Below are 16,047 nucleotides of genomic sequence, written 5' to 3'. Positions count from 1 at the left end.
CCAGTTCCCCTCTTCTGTCGCCAGCTTCCACATCCTTGTCCAAGAATCCTCAGGCTCATGCTGAAGGTGGGATGACCCTTCCCTCTCCTCTCCAGAAGAGGGAACTTGTTCTCTGGCAGAGGAGCGGGGCCTTGGGGTGACTGGCCAGGCCTGGTGGTGTGGGCCTCTGGTAGCCAAGATGGCGGCCTTCCGGGTACCGCCCCTCACACTTCCGGCCCTGACAGTGTGGGATCCGCAAGGGGCTGAGTTGGAGGGGTTAGGGCAGTGGGAGTAGGCAAGGAAGCGCTGGAACCCAATGCAGGGGTGGTACCTGACGCAGAGCTGGGATCCAACACAGGGGGAGGATTTGATGAGAGAGCTGGGGGTGGGAGGGAGTTTGACATTGACAACCCCCTCCAGAGGAGGGACTCCATTTTGTGAGCTACCTGATGGGGATCCAGGGAGGAGAGGTACTGGAGAAGGGGTTAGGCTAGAATCCAGGCCTGTGTGATCCGTAGAGACCAGGGCAGGGGGTAGAGAAGGAGGGGAGATGGCAGACAGCAGGTGGCTTGTCTGTGCTTTACAGCAGTTTCTGTCTCTCATCCTAATGGTGTCAGTGGGTTCAGGAATGCAGGGGGCAGAACAGAAAGTCTGGGTTGAATATTAGAACTTTGAACCCTTGAGAAAACTCCATAAAACATGTGAAAAATTGTGGAAAATGTTGTGACTCTTATCACTCCCTGAGTTTGCAAAAGATAGAATATTTCCCTAACTCAGTCCCAAAATGCTACATGACGAACTGAATCAACAGAAATGTCTGGGAGCTCCGTAAACAGCCAATGAACAAACAACTTCAAACTTCCCTTAGTAAAAGTCTTCCATTCTGAAAGGAGAACGTCCCTAACTGGAACATATACGTCCCACTGATCTTTGGATAATTTGTTACCTAGAGCTGCCCCTGATGTAAAGGGCTGCCCACCCCCAGGACTAAAATATGACCCAAAGATCCTGCACTGCTGGTGGCTGTCCCCCAGCTCACTGCTCTGGTGGCTCTGGATGCAGGTGTTTCAAAATATCCCATGGGCTTTGTCCGTCGAGTCGGCCCTCTTGCTGCTGGAGGAGGGTGCCAACGCTGCCTTCAGCAAGCCCTGATAAAACTCAGGTCTCACTCCAGGGCGGAGGCTGACCCAAGGCGTCTTCTGTCCCGTGACGGTGGAAGAGCCGAATCCTCACTGGAGTGGCTCTCAGGAATTCTCAAAGAAGGTCCCTGTTTCGGCACCCCTTGTGGCATGTCCACAGCCAGACACTGTGAGAGATGTGCACTCCCAGAGCTAGGAGTAGGCTTGCTGGAATGCATGATGGATGAGGCAAGAGAGGGATCTATGTGTGAAACAGCAAATACTGTGGAATGCGCTGGAGCGGGTCCAGGGAGGGAGATAAAGTGGGGGTGGGCACACAAGGATTTTCAGGGTGGGGAAAAGGACCTTGTATGCAGTAATTCAGGACTAATAGAGGTTAAGGGAGGGGAGAACATCCTAGGGGAGTATATATAAGGAAAGAAGGAAGTTCATGATACCAAGAAATGTGCTGAATCTGCACCATCCCGCAAAAGACATTGAGCAAGATCATTGTATTCAGAGGGGTTATTCACCTTACTTTAAATCTATATGATTGTCATGAGGTATTACTATTCCAGTGATAGGCCCCCCGGCCTGCAAAACATTGCCTCTGCCTCAGACTTCATTGCAGGGTGAGGAGCTCAGCAGTGCTGAAAGCTGAGGCCTGTCCTTTGTGTTCCCTTTGGGATGGCAGTGGAAGTGCCCTGAGTGCACATTCAGAGGCACCTTCATGGCTTCTCATGCCACAACACCAAAAATAAATCTAGAGTTTGGGTTTTTGAATGACATTTAGACCTTTGAAATATCTACAGGAAGTGATCTGAAACTGCTTTCTGAGCCTGCTCCTTGGTATCAACTGTGAGGGGCTGAGGGCTGGCCTGAGCTGTGTCCCACTGGGAGCAGCCGCACAGGCTCACATGCAGAGCAGGCACTGCCAGAGGCCCTGGAGACCTCACCTGCCCTGTAGCCACCTGTGTCAAGGTGCTGTAAACATCAGCTGGTGCTGACTTTCCCCTTGGACCCCTTGGTTTAGTCACTATGGGGAATTTCTTTCCTGAAGCCCGTGGGATTTCCCCCTGGCAGGTGTGATGGGGATGCTCAGGGAGTGTGGGGCCATGGGGGCAGCTGGCCGGGCAGGGGCTGAGCTCGGGGCCCTCTGGGACCATGGTCCCCAGCAGCAGCCTCAGGGCCCACAGCCCCGTGCCCCCTGCCCAGCACAGGCTGCCCTGTCCCTGCAGCTGTCACCCGAGTCGGGCCCAGGGCCCGGTGGCCGCTGGCAGCAGCAGGAATGCGGGCAGGGTGAGGATGCCCTGGCTTGGCTTTTGTCTCTGGAACAATACGGGCTCGGGGCCGTGCAGAGCAGGCTGGAAAGCAGAGCCCAGGGCCTTTGGAGGCACCAAGGCTTAAAGATCAGCCCCTGCAGCAGCCCAGATGTAGCTGGCCCAGTTGCCAAAGCTCTGGTGGCCTTGAGAGTGTGCAGGTGGATTTTGCAGGGCTGTGGCTTGCTGGCGGCTCTGGGCCCAGCAGTGCCTGTGTCTGCAGCAGGAAGGGTGGCTGAAGGTTTGCTGGCTGCTTTGGTGGCATGGCTGCAGGGGCCAGTGCTGTGAGAGCCCCCTGTGTGAGAGCTGGTGAGAGCTGAGCTCTTGGGGACAGCGCTGTGCCCCAGGCCAGGAAGAGCAGCAGTGCCCAGGGCCAGGAGTGGTGTCAGTGGGAGCCCCTGTGCACAGGCACCCCCAGCCCCGGGGTGGCTGTGCCAGGGAGCTCCAGCCCCAGGAAGGCGGAACAAGTGGAACCCACAAGTGTGCAAAGGCTGCCTGTGCCCCAAGGAATGGCCAAGAGAAGTCAGGTTTTTAAAAGAAACAATATTTATTTGCCGAAGATCGGCAAATGTAGGATTTACAGAACATGTTTCGTTATAACAAGCGTTATAACAACATCAACAGTAATATACAGAACATATTTACATGGGATCCGATGGGCCAACAATCTTCAAAACGTATTTACAGGAAACTTCAAACATAGTGAACGTATTTACAGGAAACTTCTAATCTTTAAAGCGTATTTACAACGGCATGGCATCAGTGCCATGATGTGAATGAGTCCTGGAAGAAAGGAAGGAGCAGAGCTGGAGTCAGTTGGCAGCACTGGGCCCAGCAGGGCTGGCAGCTGGGCCCCAGGGGCTGGGCCGGGGCTGGCAGGGCTGGCATCAGGGGACCCAGTGTGTGTGTGGGCAGGGCGTGGGAAGCATCTGCCTGTCTTACCTGTGGGGCACCATCTTCATCCAAGGACCATGGGCTCCTCCTCATCCTCCTCATCAACTTGCATCTCTTCCGTGTCATCTTCCTCATCCACTTCCATTTCTTCAGTGTTGTCCTCCACCTCTACTTCCATGTCCTCAACAGTGGAGGACATGGAAGTAGAGGAGGAGTCCACCTCCATCATGTCATCCTCTTCCAGCCCCTGGTCCAAATCCATCGCCTCCACAGTGTCTCTCTCAGTCTGCAAGGGGAAGCACCACCTCCCAGTGGGCTTTCTGTCCCGCACCATCCATTCCCACATGGCTGCAGCCAGCCCAAGCCGGGTGCCCCCTGCCTGGCATGGCACTGTACCTCCACGGGCACAGCAGAGCACATCCTGCGGGATTGGCGCTCCAGAGCAGGCGTCAGGAAAAGCCCAGGCAGCAGCAGCAGCTCAGCACTGAGGGTCAGAGCGCAGGGTGAGCAGCAACTGACCCTTGGCAGCCGTTGCAGTGTCTGCTGTGCTCGTTTCCAGGTCCTGGACGTTCCACCTGGAACCCTCTGGGAGCTGTGATGTCACTGAAGATTCAGGGGTGCTGTGCAGTGGGAGATGGGGATGGCAGAATGATCCAATCCTTGAATGGTTTGGCTTGGAAGGGACCCTTAAAGTGATGTGGTTCCAAGGTGAGCAAGCTCCCAGCAGAGCAGGTTGCTGCGGCCCCTCTCCCACCTGTCCTTGGATGTTGCTGGGGATGGGGCATCCACAGCCTCTCTGCACAGGTCCCTGTGTCAGGGATAAGCCCCCTGAGAGTAAAGAACTTCTTCCCATCATCAAATCTCTTCCCCCTCTTGCAGTTTGATCGCATTCCTCTGCGTCCTGTCACTACAGTTCCTGACCAAGAGTGCTCTCCCACTTCCCTGGGTCAGGCTGTTCCTGCAGGGTCACACGTGTAGCTGAACCTGCAGAGAGGAGAGAGAGAAGCCAAGTACCCAGTCAGACAAAGTGGGGAAAGTGGCATGAGGACTGAGAGAAGGAGGATAAAGAAGAGACATGCAAGGTTTTGCGTTGGGTGTGCTGTGGGTTTCATGCCTTTTATTAGAGGCCAGGCTCCCTGTTGCACTCAGTTCCTGTGTTTCAGCCTGTCCACAGCCAGCCTCTTTGAGTGACCTGCACTCCCAGAGCTGGGAGCATGCTTGCTTAAACTGCTGGTGAACGAGGTGAGAGAGGGATCTTTGTGGGGATCTGCAAACACTTCAGTGGATTGCAATGAAAAGGGTCCAGGAAGGGAGACAAAATGGGGCTGTGCACACAGTGGGAAAATGACGGAGAGAAATCGGGGTAGCATTGCAGAAAGCCAGGTCCAAAATGGTACAAGAGAGGGGAGAACATTCTCGAGTCAGTACATATAAGAAAAATACTGCAGTTTAACTGGGTGATACCAACAAAACGTGCTGCATCACCATGAGCCTGCACATGCCCATGGGCGAGACAATTGCATTCAGAGTGATGTCTCTCTTTTACCTTGGTCACTTTGCCCTGAGGTATTACAGCTCCAACGGTCGGCCCCTCGGCCCCCAGAACTTCCCATTTTGTTGTCTATAAAGAAGGCTTCAGCCATAGAGTTTTGCAGGCATTTAGCAAAATGGATAAAATAACCAACACAATGAATACGATAAACAAAGTCCACAAAACAGTCTTAACTAAACAAGAAAGTCAGCCTTTTATCCCCCAGTGTTTGAAAAGTCCAGTGAACCAGTTGTAGTTGCCCTCCATCTGCATCTTCTTTCCTTGATTTTTAGCAGCTGGATGCCCTGATATACTGACTCCCTATGTGACAGCAGGTTGAAAAAACACATGCCTTGTAGTGTCTGACAGCCATGGCCGTGGACAAGAAATTGTGGCTTGTCTGTGGAAGCAGCCAGCTGAAGGCATGCGGCTCAGTGAGGAGCATCCAGTTCTCTATGTCAGCAGCAACCAACAGCAGCATCGTCTGACTTGGGCTCATTTAGTATCTGGAGGCTTGTTTGGGCTAAAAGTAAACAGATAAAGTGAGTAGAAGATGAAACATAAGTTCAGGTCCCACTAAACTTTCTGTTCCATAAGCCAAGGGTGTGAAAACAACTTATTAGAAGAATCTTATATCAATGCTAAAATATAGCTTTTACAAATGTTAATTCATATATCCTGGTTAGTGGTGTCTGAGCTATCTTGGTCTTGGTGTGTGTGGTCAACGCTGCTTAGGAGATCTTCTTCTGTCCTTCTTTTTCTTCTTTCCCAGGCTGCTGCTGTCTCTCTTAGGCTTCCATTCTGTTCTTCTGATGGTGGCTCTGGTGTTTGCCTCACCGTTCCCAGAAAGAGTTTTTATGTATTTTGCTGGGATCGATCTTAGGAGTGTTGCTGTAGAGACAAGGGCATCTTCTCTTCCCCAAGTAATTAATGGGTAGGTGTCCATAAATTGCTTAGATTCAGGTTCTTTGATTGACACAGGTGGCTGGTCTTTTAATTGGGCTGCAGTTGAATTAGTAAACTGCATGATGACTGGGGGAGTTGTCTCCCTAAATGAGTTGTTCAAAAAGTTGAGTACATAAAAGGCCTTGGCCAGTGTCTCAATGGAAGATAATATCTGGACTACCCCTCTCAGTTGATCAAAGATCCTTTCGATGGCTCAGTTGGCCCTCTCAGCTATGGACTGTCCTGTGGCGGAGTGTGGTATGCCTGTGAAATGTTTTATACCCCAGTGGTCAGAAAGCCCCTTGTTTGAATCAGTGCAAGGTATAAGCAAGTGCATTATCAGTGTAAATTTCCTGTGGAAGTGCTAAGGTGGAACAAACGAAAAAGTAATGTTTTATAGCATCTTCTGATTTTTCTCCAGCATGGACAGAGCCAAAAATCACACTGGTAAAGGCATCGATTGAGACGTGGATGTATTTTAGTCTGTCCAAAGGAGTTTAGTGTGTGATGTCTGATTGCCAGATGTGGAGACTCTCTAGTCCTCTTGGACTGACTCCTGCTGTGATAGAAGCAAGGCCATGTTCCTGACAATTTGGGCAGGTGGCTACAATGGATCTTGCCGGGTGTGGGGTAATTTTGAACATCCTGAGCAGCACAGGAATATTTTGGTGGTAGAATGGATGGCTGATCCTAATATGTGTAAAAATGATCTAAGGTGTATTGCAGTGGTTCAGATGTTTGAAGTAGGCAATTGAGGTGCTCTTGAGTGCGAAGTAAGTAAATATTCACAAGGTGTATTCCTGCAAGGGAGCACAGATGCTCTCTAGGTTTCCTGCACTAGTTCTGCAATAACTTTCTGTTGGGTTGTTATTGTTTTAGTAGGTTGGTGTGCTCTGAAAACGCATTCAATTATTATCAGGGCACCTGAGATAGTATAGTCCCACTGAAACAATAATGTATGGAATTTTGGACTTACACCAAGGTTTGCCAGGGAGAAAGGAAAATTAGGGTGGTATCTGTGTGCCTGTTTAGTTTGAATCACCCAGAAGACCTTTTGTACAGCTGCTTCTGCCTCTGGTGTCAGTGATCACGGGAATCAAGTCCTTCTCTGCCTTTACGGAGCAGGAACAGTGGCATGAGATCTTCTGTGGTGATTGCCAGGAGTGAACCAACCCAACTGATTGTTCCACAGAGCATTTGGAGTTCTTGCAGAGTGTTTGGGTTGTCCTTGATGTACAGTGTTTGGGGTGTGATGGTTCTCTCTGTGCTTTTTAGGCCGAGGAACTTCCAGGGGTCTGTCTTTTGAACTTTATCTGCTGCAATCTCAAAACCCTTCTGCTGTACCACAGTGATGACATCTTGTACTGCAATGTCCAAAATGATTTGAGCTTCTTCACAAATGACTGTATCGTCCATGTAATGAAAAACGATAGCATTAGGATGTCTTTTCCATCTGGGCGAGAGTTTTTGGGCTCAAAGCCATTGCCAAATAGTTGAGCTACTCTTCTTTGTTTGAGGCAATGCAGTCCACTGGTACATCTGTAAAGGTGTTTGGTGGTTTAGGGGCGGACAAGGCAAACCAGGGGATGTCATTTGGAATGGTGGGGGCATCAAAAAAATAGTCATTAAGATCTATAACAACCCTCTGCCAATAACTGTGAAATAAAATGACAATTGGACTAAACCGCCCTGAAGTAGCCTTCCTTTACATCTCAACCCGTGCAATCTTCAAAGCAATGCTCTTCCTGTGCTCAGGCTCCATCAATCACAGCCTAAATGTCGAACAAGGTATCCGAAAAATAGGAGGACTCCAAAAGATGCTACCCACAACTACGGCATGGTGCACCATCGGCAATCTCGAGGTAACATGGAGGCTGAGGGCAGGCTGGACTGGAGGGCACCCATGTCCTCAGTGACCTCGTTGATTTTCCTGAGGTCCTGCAGCAGCCACCTCTTGTCTTTGCCAGGCTTTCATATGGTAATGACAGGCACATTGCAGGGGCTAGTAGATGGTACAATGTGGCCCACAGGCAGCTGCTCCTGCACGTGGGACTGCAGGGCCTTTAACTTTCTGCCTGGGAGGGGCCACTGATCCACCCATATGGGGTCGTTGGTCTTCCAGGTGGCCTGAAGTGTGGCGCGCTGCTCTGTGGCCCCGTCTAGAAATCCTGAGGTGTTGATAGGATCTCTAGCCATGTCCCGCTTTGGGACAACAGGTCTTTTCCTCAAATTGTTATTGGTGCCCGGGCGACGAATGATCTTACTGTAGCAACTGTGCCCTCAGGACCTTCCATGCAGCTGATACTGTGACTCCAGAAGCTGGTAGTGGCTCCCCTGGTAGCTAATAATTACCCCAGCAGCTGGAACCAGGGGCCGTTTTTTAGCCAAACAGAGCAGGAAATTATGGTGTCATCAGCTCTTGTATCTAATAGTCCTGAAAGACATCTCTTTCTCCCTTTACATGACAAAGCACACTTTGGAATGGGTCTATTTCTGCCTGTTGTCTGGGCCCACATCAACATGGGATCAGCTGGTGTGGTGATCGTGTCAAGTAGGAGGAAAGCTCTGGCTATAACTGTTCCTTTTGCAATGAAAAGGGACTAAGCATAGAGCCTGGACAGTTATCTCCTCCAAAGAGGTCAAGGTGAGTACCTCAGGTAGTAGAGCGAGTGTCTGCATCCCTTTCCCGGTTATGGTTTAAATCAAAATGTCTTTGGGCCGTCCTTCAGGCCTGTATTTGCCTGTGGGAATATGGTGAACATAAATAGCGTGGATTGGAATTGAAAAGGCGCTTACCAGCTGCCTTTAGGTTCCAGGGCAGAGCTGTCTTCTGTCGAGTTTTCTGCAGCGATCGAGCTGTCCCGCTGGATCTGAGAAGGTCGCTGTGCTGGTTCTCCACGATGTTTGGTAGTGTGGGGCGCAATGGCCTCGCATTTGGTGTCATCGCGCGGGGCCTTTCTGTGTCTGTGTGTGGTTTCCCGCAGGCCACCGGTTTTGCTGGTGTTGGAAAGCATGTGAATGAGGGGGGCAGTGAGGGCAGTGACTGTGACACATAGAAGGTCCCCGGTAATTGTCTGCATTTTTCAAATTCTGTTGAAAATGTCCCATCTCCCTACACTTAAAGCCAGGTCCTTTTTCATGTGTATGTCAGGGAATAACCAGGGAGGCTACTAGCACCTCTACCACACCCTGATTGGTCGCCATAGCTAGGTGGCATCACGGTGTAAGGATGCTGTAAGTGTGCATACCTTGACCATTTGTGCAATCGTAGGCTTTGGGCTAAGGGGTAGAGAAGGTAAAACGTCTTTACAGGTGTTGTTAGCATTTGTTTCAGCAAGTTTTGGAGGCAGTACCTTCCTGGCTTTTGGATGTTCAATTTGTTTCTCTATTGCTTGTGGAACGTGGTCAATAAATTTTTGAAAGGATTGCCCAGGTCCCTGGAGAATGTCTGTGAAATCTAGAGTAGGTGATTCTCCATTGGGTGTCTGCATGAGAACTGTCTTTTCCACACTTTATTCTCTTCATCAGAGCTCAGGGAAGGTCAATTGAATGAGACTTAGTGAAATTTTCCTCCCTAGATGGTCTAGTGTTAGGCGTGCCTGCCTGTCTTCTCTAGCATAGTCTTTTAGTAGCTGTTGTATTAGTTTTCTCCCCATTCCTTCCCACAGAATAATTTCAGTGGGAGAAAGTAGGATGCGCATAAAATGGTGCAGATTGTGAGGTACCATAACATGTGCATAAAGATGGCATTTAACAAATGATTAATATAGGGCAAGCCCCTCCCATGGTGTTTCGCAGCTTTATAAAGGTCTTTCATTTCCCTTGTGTGACAGCTTCCCATCAGGGGTTAGCCCCCCTCTGGTACTGCACCGGTGCTGCTTGTATTTTAGCTACCAATTCCCAGTCCCACTCTTCAGCCGCGAGCTTCTCCATCCTCTGCCAAGAATCCTCAGGCTCATCCTCCAGGTGCGATGAACCTTCCCTCTCCTCTCCAGAAGAGGGAACTTGGTCTTTGGCAGAGGACCGGGGCCTTGGGGTGACTGGCCAGGCCCGGTGGTGTGGGCCTCTGGTAGCCAAGATGGCGGCCTTCCGGGTACCGCCCCTCACACCTCCGGCTCCGACAGTGTGGGATCCGCAAGGGGCTGAGTTGGAGGAGGTAGGGCAGCGGGAGTAGGCAAGGAAGCGCTGGATCCCAATGCAGGGGTGGTACCTGACGCAGAGCTGGGACCCAACATAGGGGCAGGGCACAATAAAACAGCCGGGGGTGGGAGGGTGTTTGACATTGAACACCTCCTCCATAGGAGAGACTACATTTTGTGAGCTACCTGAGGGTGATCCAGGGAGGAGAGGTACTGGAGAAGGGGTTAGGCTAGAATCCAGGCCAGTGTGATCAGTACAGACGTGGGCAGGGGGTAGAGAAGGAGGGGAGATGGCAGACAGCAGGTGGCTTGTCTGTGCTTTACAGCAGTTTCTGTCTCTCATCCTAATGGTATCAGTGGGGTCAGGAATGTGGGGGGCAGAACAGAAAGTCTGGGTTGAATATTAGAACTTTGAACCCTTCAGAAAACTCTATAAATCATATGAAAATTTGGGTAAAATATTGCGACTCTTATCACTCCCTGAGTTTACAAAACGAAGAGTCTTTCCCTGAGTCCCAAAATGCTACATGACCAACTGAATCAACAGACATGTCTGTGAACTCATTAAAAAGCCAATGAACAATAGGCTTCCAACTTCCTTTAGTAAAAGTCTTCCACTCTGAAAGGAGAGCCTCCCTAACTGGAAGATATGTATCCCATAAGGATTGGATAATTTGTTACCCAGAGCTGCCCCTGATGTAAAGGGTGGCCCACCCACAGGACTGAAATATCTCCCAAGGATCCTGCACTGCAGGCGGCTGTCCTCCAACTCACTGCTCTGGTGGCTCTGGATGCAGAGGGTTCAAAATGTCCCCTGGGCTTCAGCAGCTGAGCTAGCCCTGTTGCTGCTGGAGGGTGCTGATGCTGCCTTCAGCAAACCCTGATAAAACTCAGGTCCCACTCCAGGGCGGTGGCTGACCCGAGGCGTCTTCTGTCCCGTGACGGTGGAAGAGCCGAATCCTCACTGGAGTGGCTCTCAGGAATTCTCAAAGAAGGTCCCTGTTTCGGCACCCCTTGTGGCATATCCACAGCCAGACACTGTGAGAGATGTGCACTCCCAGAGCTAGGAGTAGGCTTGCTGGAATGCATGATGGATGAGGCAAGAGAGGGATCTATGTGTGAAACAGCAAATACTGTGGAATGCGCTGGAGCGGGTCCAGGGAGGGAGACAAAGTTGGGATGGGCACACAAGGATTTTCAGGGTGGGGAAAAGGACCTTGTATGCAGTAATTCAGGACTAATAGAGGTTAAGGGAGGGGAGAACATCCTAGGAGAGTATATATAAGGAAAGAAGGAAGTTCATGATACCAAGAAATGTGCTGAATCTGCACGATCCCGCAAAAGACATTGAGCAAGATCATTGTATTCAGAGGGGTTATTCACCTTACTTTAAATCTATATGATTGTCATGAGGTATTACTATTCCAGTGATAGGCCCCCCGGCCTGCAAAACATTGCCTCTGCCTCAGACTTCAATGCAGGGTGAGGAGCTCAGCAGTGCTGAAAGCTGAGGCCTGTCCTTTGTGTTCCCTTTGGGATGGCAGTGGAAGTGCCCTGAGTGCACATTCAGAGGCACCTTCATGGCTTCTCATGCCACAACACCAAAAATAAATCTAGAGTTTGGGTTTTTGAATGACATTTAGACCTTTGAAATATCTACAGGAAGTGATCTGAAACTGCTTTCTGAGCCTGCTCCTTGGTATCAACTGTGAGGGGCTGAGGACTGGCCTGAGCTGTGTCCCACTGGGAGCAGCCGCACAGGCTCACGTGCAGAGCAGGCACTGCCAGAGGCCCTGGAGATCTCACCTGCCCTGCAGCCACCTGTGTCAAGGTGCTGTAAACATCAGCTGGTGCTGACTTTCCCCTTGGACCCCTTGGTTTAGTCACTATGGGGAATTTCTTTCCTGAAGCCCGTGGGATTTCCCCCTGGCAGGTGTGATGGGGATGCTCAGGGAGTGTGGGGCCATGGGGGCAGCTGGCCGGGCAGGGGCTGAGCTCGGGGCCCTCTGGGACCATGGTCCCCAGCAGCAGCCCCAGGGCCCACAGCCCCGTGCCCCCTGTGTAGAAGTCCATCCGAAAATCCTTCATTTTTTTTGCCTCACAATTGTCATGAGAAAAGACTACCGAAGGGTTAAAGCTGCTGAGCCGGTTGGGAAAGAAAGTCTCCTGCTTATCTACTGTGTTCACAAGTGATGTTTGCAGAACACGCCATGCTGTACTCGAAGGGGGCATGCTGCCCTTTTCTGGACAATTGGACTGGACTTTCTTCCAAACTCCTGAGCTGGCTGGACTGAGCTCTGGGGTGGTTCCCCTCCGCTCCATGAGAAGACCCCTCTTGCCTGTCTTCAACCACCATGACAGACCAACAGAGATGCGAATCCCCTTGTCAAGGAACCAAGAACCCCTCTGGCACCCTATTGACACCCCCATGGCACCCCCATGGCAACCTCCTTCCAGAGACTGGGACTGTACTCCCTCCCAACTCAGGGAGGGGGGAAAACTTAACGTACATGTGAGCATTCGGCCATGAAAACAATGGACTTCTCCCCTCCATGGAAACCTAATTTCAGTTACCTTCCCCCAACCAAGAACAGTATATATATTGGGGTTCGGTCCGACTGTCCTTTGAGTACTCCCCAAGACGTGCACCAGCGAGTTTCGGCGGCCGGACCCCGAAGACATCACGTTTTGGTAGCTATACCCCATTCCCTGACCTTCTTTCCTCCCTTTTTCCTTGTTTTACCCTTCTCTTCCCCGGATCCCTTAACCAAACGCATACTTAGCTGTGGTTATAATCAATAAACTATACCTTGTTGATTTGTTACTGCAAAACCCCTGTGCCTCTTGTGTTGGTTATTTTGCACCCAAAAATCATTCGTCACCCGTTTATTTTGGGCGGACCTTCACATAATTGGCGTCACGGACAAGGATTCCAGCAGCCAGTGAGATTTTGCAGGTTTTGTGTGGTTTGTAACCTCTCGCAGACTACACATGCCAAAGCCAAATCTCATGCTCGATTGAGCACACAGGCTCCGGAATTGACACAAAAGATTTTTCGGTGCAAAAGCAGGGGAAATTGTTACTGTCATTTCTGATACTGATTTTACCGGCACGGACACTGACACTGATACTTCTCCTGATCCTGATATTGATGCTGTTACTGATATTGATACTGATATTGATACTGTTGTTGTTGTTGTATTTGAATTGAATATGAACCTGTTACTGTTGTTTTTGAGTTGAATCTGAACTTGTTATTGTTGTTTTTGAGCTGAATTTGAACCTGTTACTGTTTTTTACTGCTGTATTTTGTGTACCTGGACTGTCTAAAAGGGAAGGGGCAGACTTGAAGTAATTAAGCAGTGCCTTTTAGACAGATATTGTCCCTTCACCTACACAGGGAGCGAGGGGCGGCACAGCAAAGGCTGAGTGGCTTTTCCCTGTTCTAGGTTTCTCGTCCCCTCACAGAGAAAACATTTGTGTGTGTGTGTGTGAGTGTGTGCGTCTAGACTGTCTGGAAAGGAAGGGACAATCTGAAGCAATTAAAACAGTACCTTCCAGACAGATTTGGTTTCTTCAGCTATCTAGGGAGACAGAGTGGAACAAAAGTCTGTATGATTGTGTAACTTGAGTTCGCAAATCAGCTCCCTGGTATAGTCCTAGTCCCTTCACACAAAAATGAGTGAAAATCTCAATCCTAAAGCAAAAGCTGACTTTTACACCTTGCTTGCTAAATACCATGCCAAACCGTCATCTGGCGGAGAAACTTGGGCAGAGAACAATTGGTTTAATTTAGAAAATGTCATTGATAGAATATGTTCTCTGCAACATGAATCAAAATTCAAAATGGGTAAAAATAAAAACATTCTTTGCTCAGTTCTTGGAGCATGCCTTACTGCAGCCATAGAAAACCGCTGTAAACGGAGAACTGAGGAAATGGTAATTATAGATTCCCTTCAAAATTTGGTTGAAATTTTGCAAAAACAGTTAAATGAAGACAGAAATGAAATTTACACACTGCGAGCTGCTCTTAGGGAAGAACACACCAAAGCCATACACAAAATCAACTCCTCTACAGAGGAGGAAGAAAAAGTAACACCTTGCATTAAAAAGATTTATCCTTACAAAGAACTTGAGGCAGCAAAACAAAAAGAATCTGAAATAGCTAAAATTTGTGGGGAAAATTGTTGTCCTCATTTGAGACCTTTTATTAAAACTGAATACAATTACATTAATGATGAAGACATGGATCCCCACATAACAACCAAACAAACACCATTCAGCGCTACCGAATTAGCTAAATTGAAAAAGGAATTCGGTCGCCTCCCCCACGAATCAGAAACAGAATATGTGTTCCGTGTTTCTCTCACTGGTGGAGACCAGATTAAGTTAACTGAACAAGAAGCCAGTGGTTACTGGGGACACGGTGTTTTCCTAACAACGGGAGATAAGCGTGACTCCTGGTCTCTAACACAACGTGCAGCCTATTGGGCTGGAGGAATAAATCCCCTGGAAAGGGGTGATCCCTTAGCAATTGCCACTACCCCTGACCAAATCCTAGAAAGTGTACAAAAAGCTGCATGTTTGCAAATGATTCATGAGAAAAAATTAATTCCTGGTTTTGAATCCCCAATGCAATTGCCTGTGAAGCCTGAAATTATGACCCCTTTAATTCGTGGGCTTCCAGAAACACTGAAATCAACCGCAATCACTATTCAGAAAACAGTTATGGCTCTAAGCCCAATAGATAGATTAGAAAGACTTCTTAACAACTCCACTGATCAGTCTGAATCCACTGACAGTGCACCTTCACCCTACACACCAACACAGGCTCCCACAACACCATCTGATACATCTAACAGTAACCGCAAGATTTGGACATGGGGTGAGGTAGCAGTTGATTTAATAAACTATTGTAGACAGTATGGGCCTGTAAAAACCCTGGAAGAAAAATCTGAAAAAACAAAAGGTGTCCGGTTTATGGGAACCCCTAACGCTGAAAACATAGAACCAAGAAAACAGATTTCCAACAGACAACGCTGGTGGATGCTGGGAATAAAGAAAGGGGTTCCCCGGGACATAATGGATGGTTTACCACTTGAAAAATTGCAGAAAATCATAACTAACTGGAATTTTAGAAGGACAAATACCCAGCCCAGTGCCCCGATCCCCCTCCCTCACCAGAAACTAACAAATACTCCTACCAGTACACAGTTCAGTACACACAATACATCACAGTCTTTCACACAGAACACAAGCAATGAGCCAAAGTTAACCCTTTCACAGTCTCTTCCTCGGAACCTGGGCAGTGAAGCTGCATCTCAGCCTCTCCCACAGAACACAGCCAGTGAGCCAAAATTAACTCTTTCTCAGCTTCTTTCACAGAACTTGGACAGTGAAACCCCGGCTGCGTGTCTCCTGAAAAGCACCAGCAGTAAGCCGGAAGTAACTCTTTCGCAACTTCTTTCACAGAATCTAAGCAACGTAACTGCCCACCCGCCCGTGCCCCAAATCACAAACAACGAAACTTCACCAACAGAGCTTTCGGGAAACTAATATCTCCACCGCTTACAGGTGAGCGAAGGGGTGGAGATTGGGTTTACTTACGAAGGCTCACAAAAAATAAATCAGGAGACATGTTAATTACAGCAATCACGGGTCCTAAAATGTTCTGGTAACCTACATTGTTGATACGGGAGCCCAGATCTCTGCATTAACACATAGAGATGCCCAGAAGTGTGGAGTCGTTCCAACAAAAAAGCAATGCTGCGTTCTTAATGCTTTAGGAACCATAGAACCCATGAACATTGCTTTAGTCAAAATAACACTCCCTGGAGAAGAAAATCAATTGATTATCAAAATGGTAATTGGGGACATACCGAATAATCTGCTAGGGATGGATGTCCTTGCAGGAAGACAGTGGGAAGACACCGAGGGTTTCCTCTGGTCTTTTGGCACTCCACAACTAAACATTAGACTGCTTCAAACTGCACCCGCACTGCCTTACAGTAAAACAATCAATGTGAAACAGTATCCCTTGCCTTCTGGAGCTAGAGAAGGCATCAAACCAGTTATTCAGGAATTGCGTGATCAAGGAATAATTGTTAACACACACTCCCCAT

Source organism: Melospiza georgiana, chromosome 26 (genome assembly GCF_028018845.1).
Source record: "Melospiza georgiana isolate bMelGeo1 chromosome 26, bMelGeo1.pri, whole genome shotgun sequence".
Classification (NCBI taxonomy): Eukaryota; Metazoa; Chordata; class Aves; order Passeriformes; family Passerellidae; genus Melospiza; species Melospiza georgiana.
Note: the sequence above shows the minus strand (reverse complement) of the source record.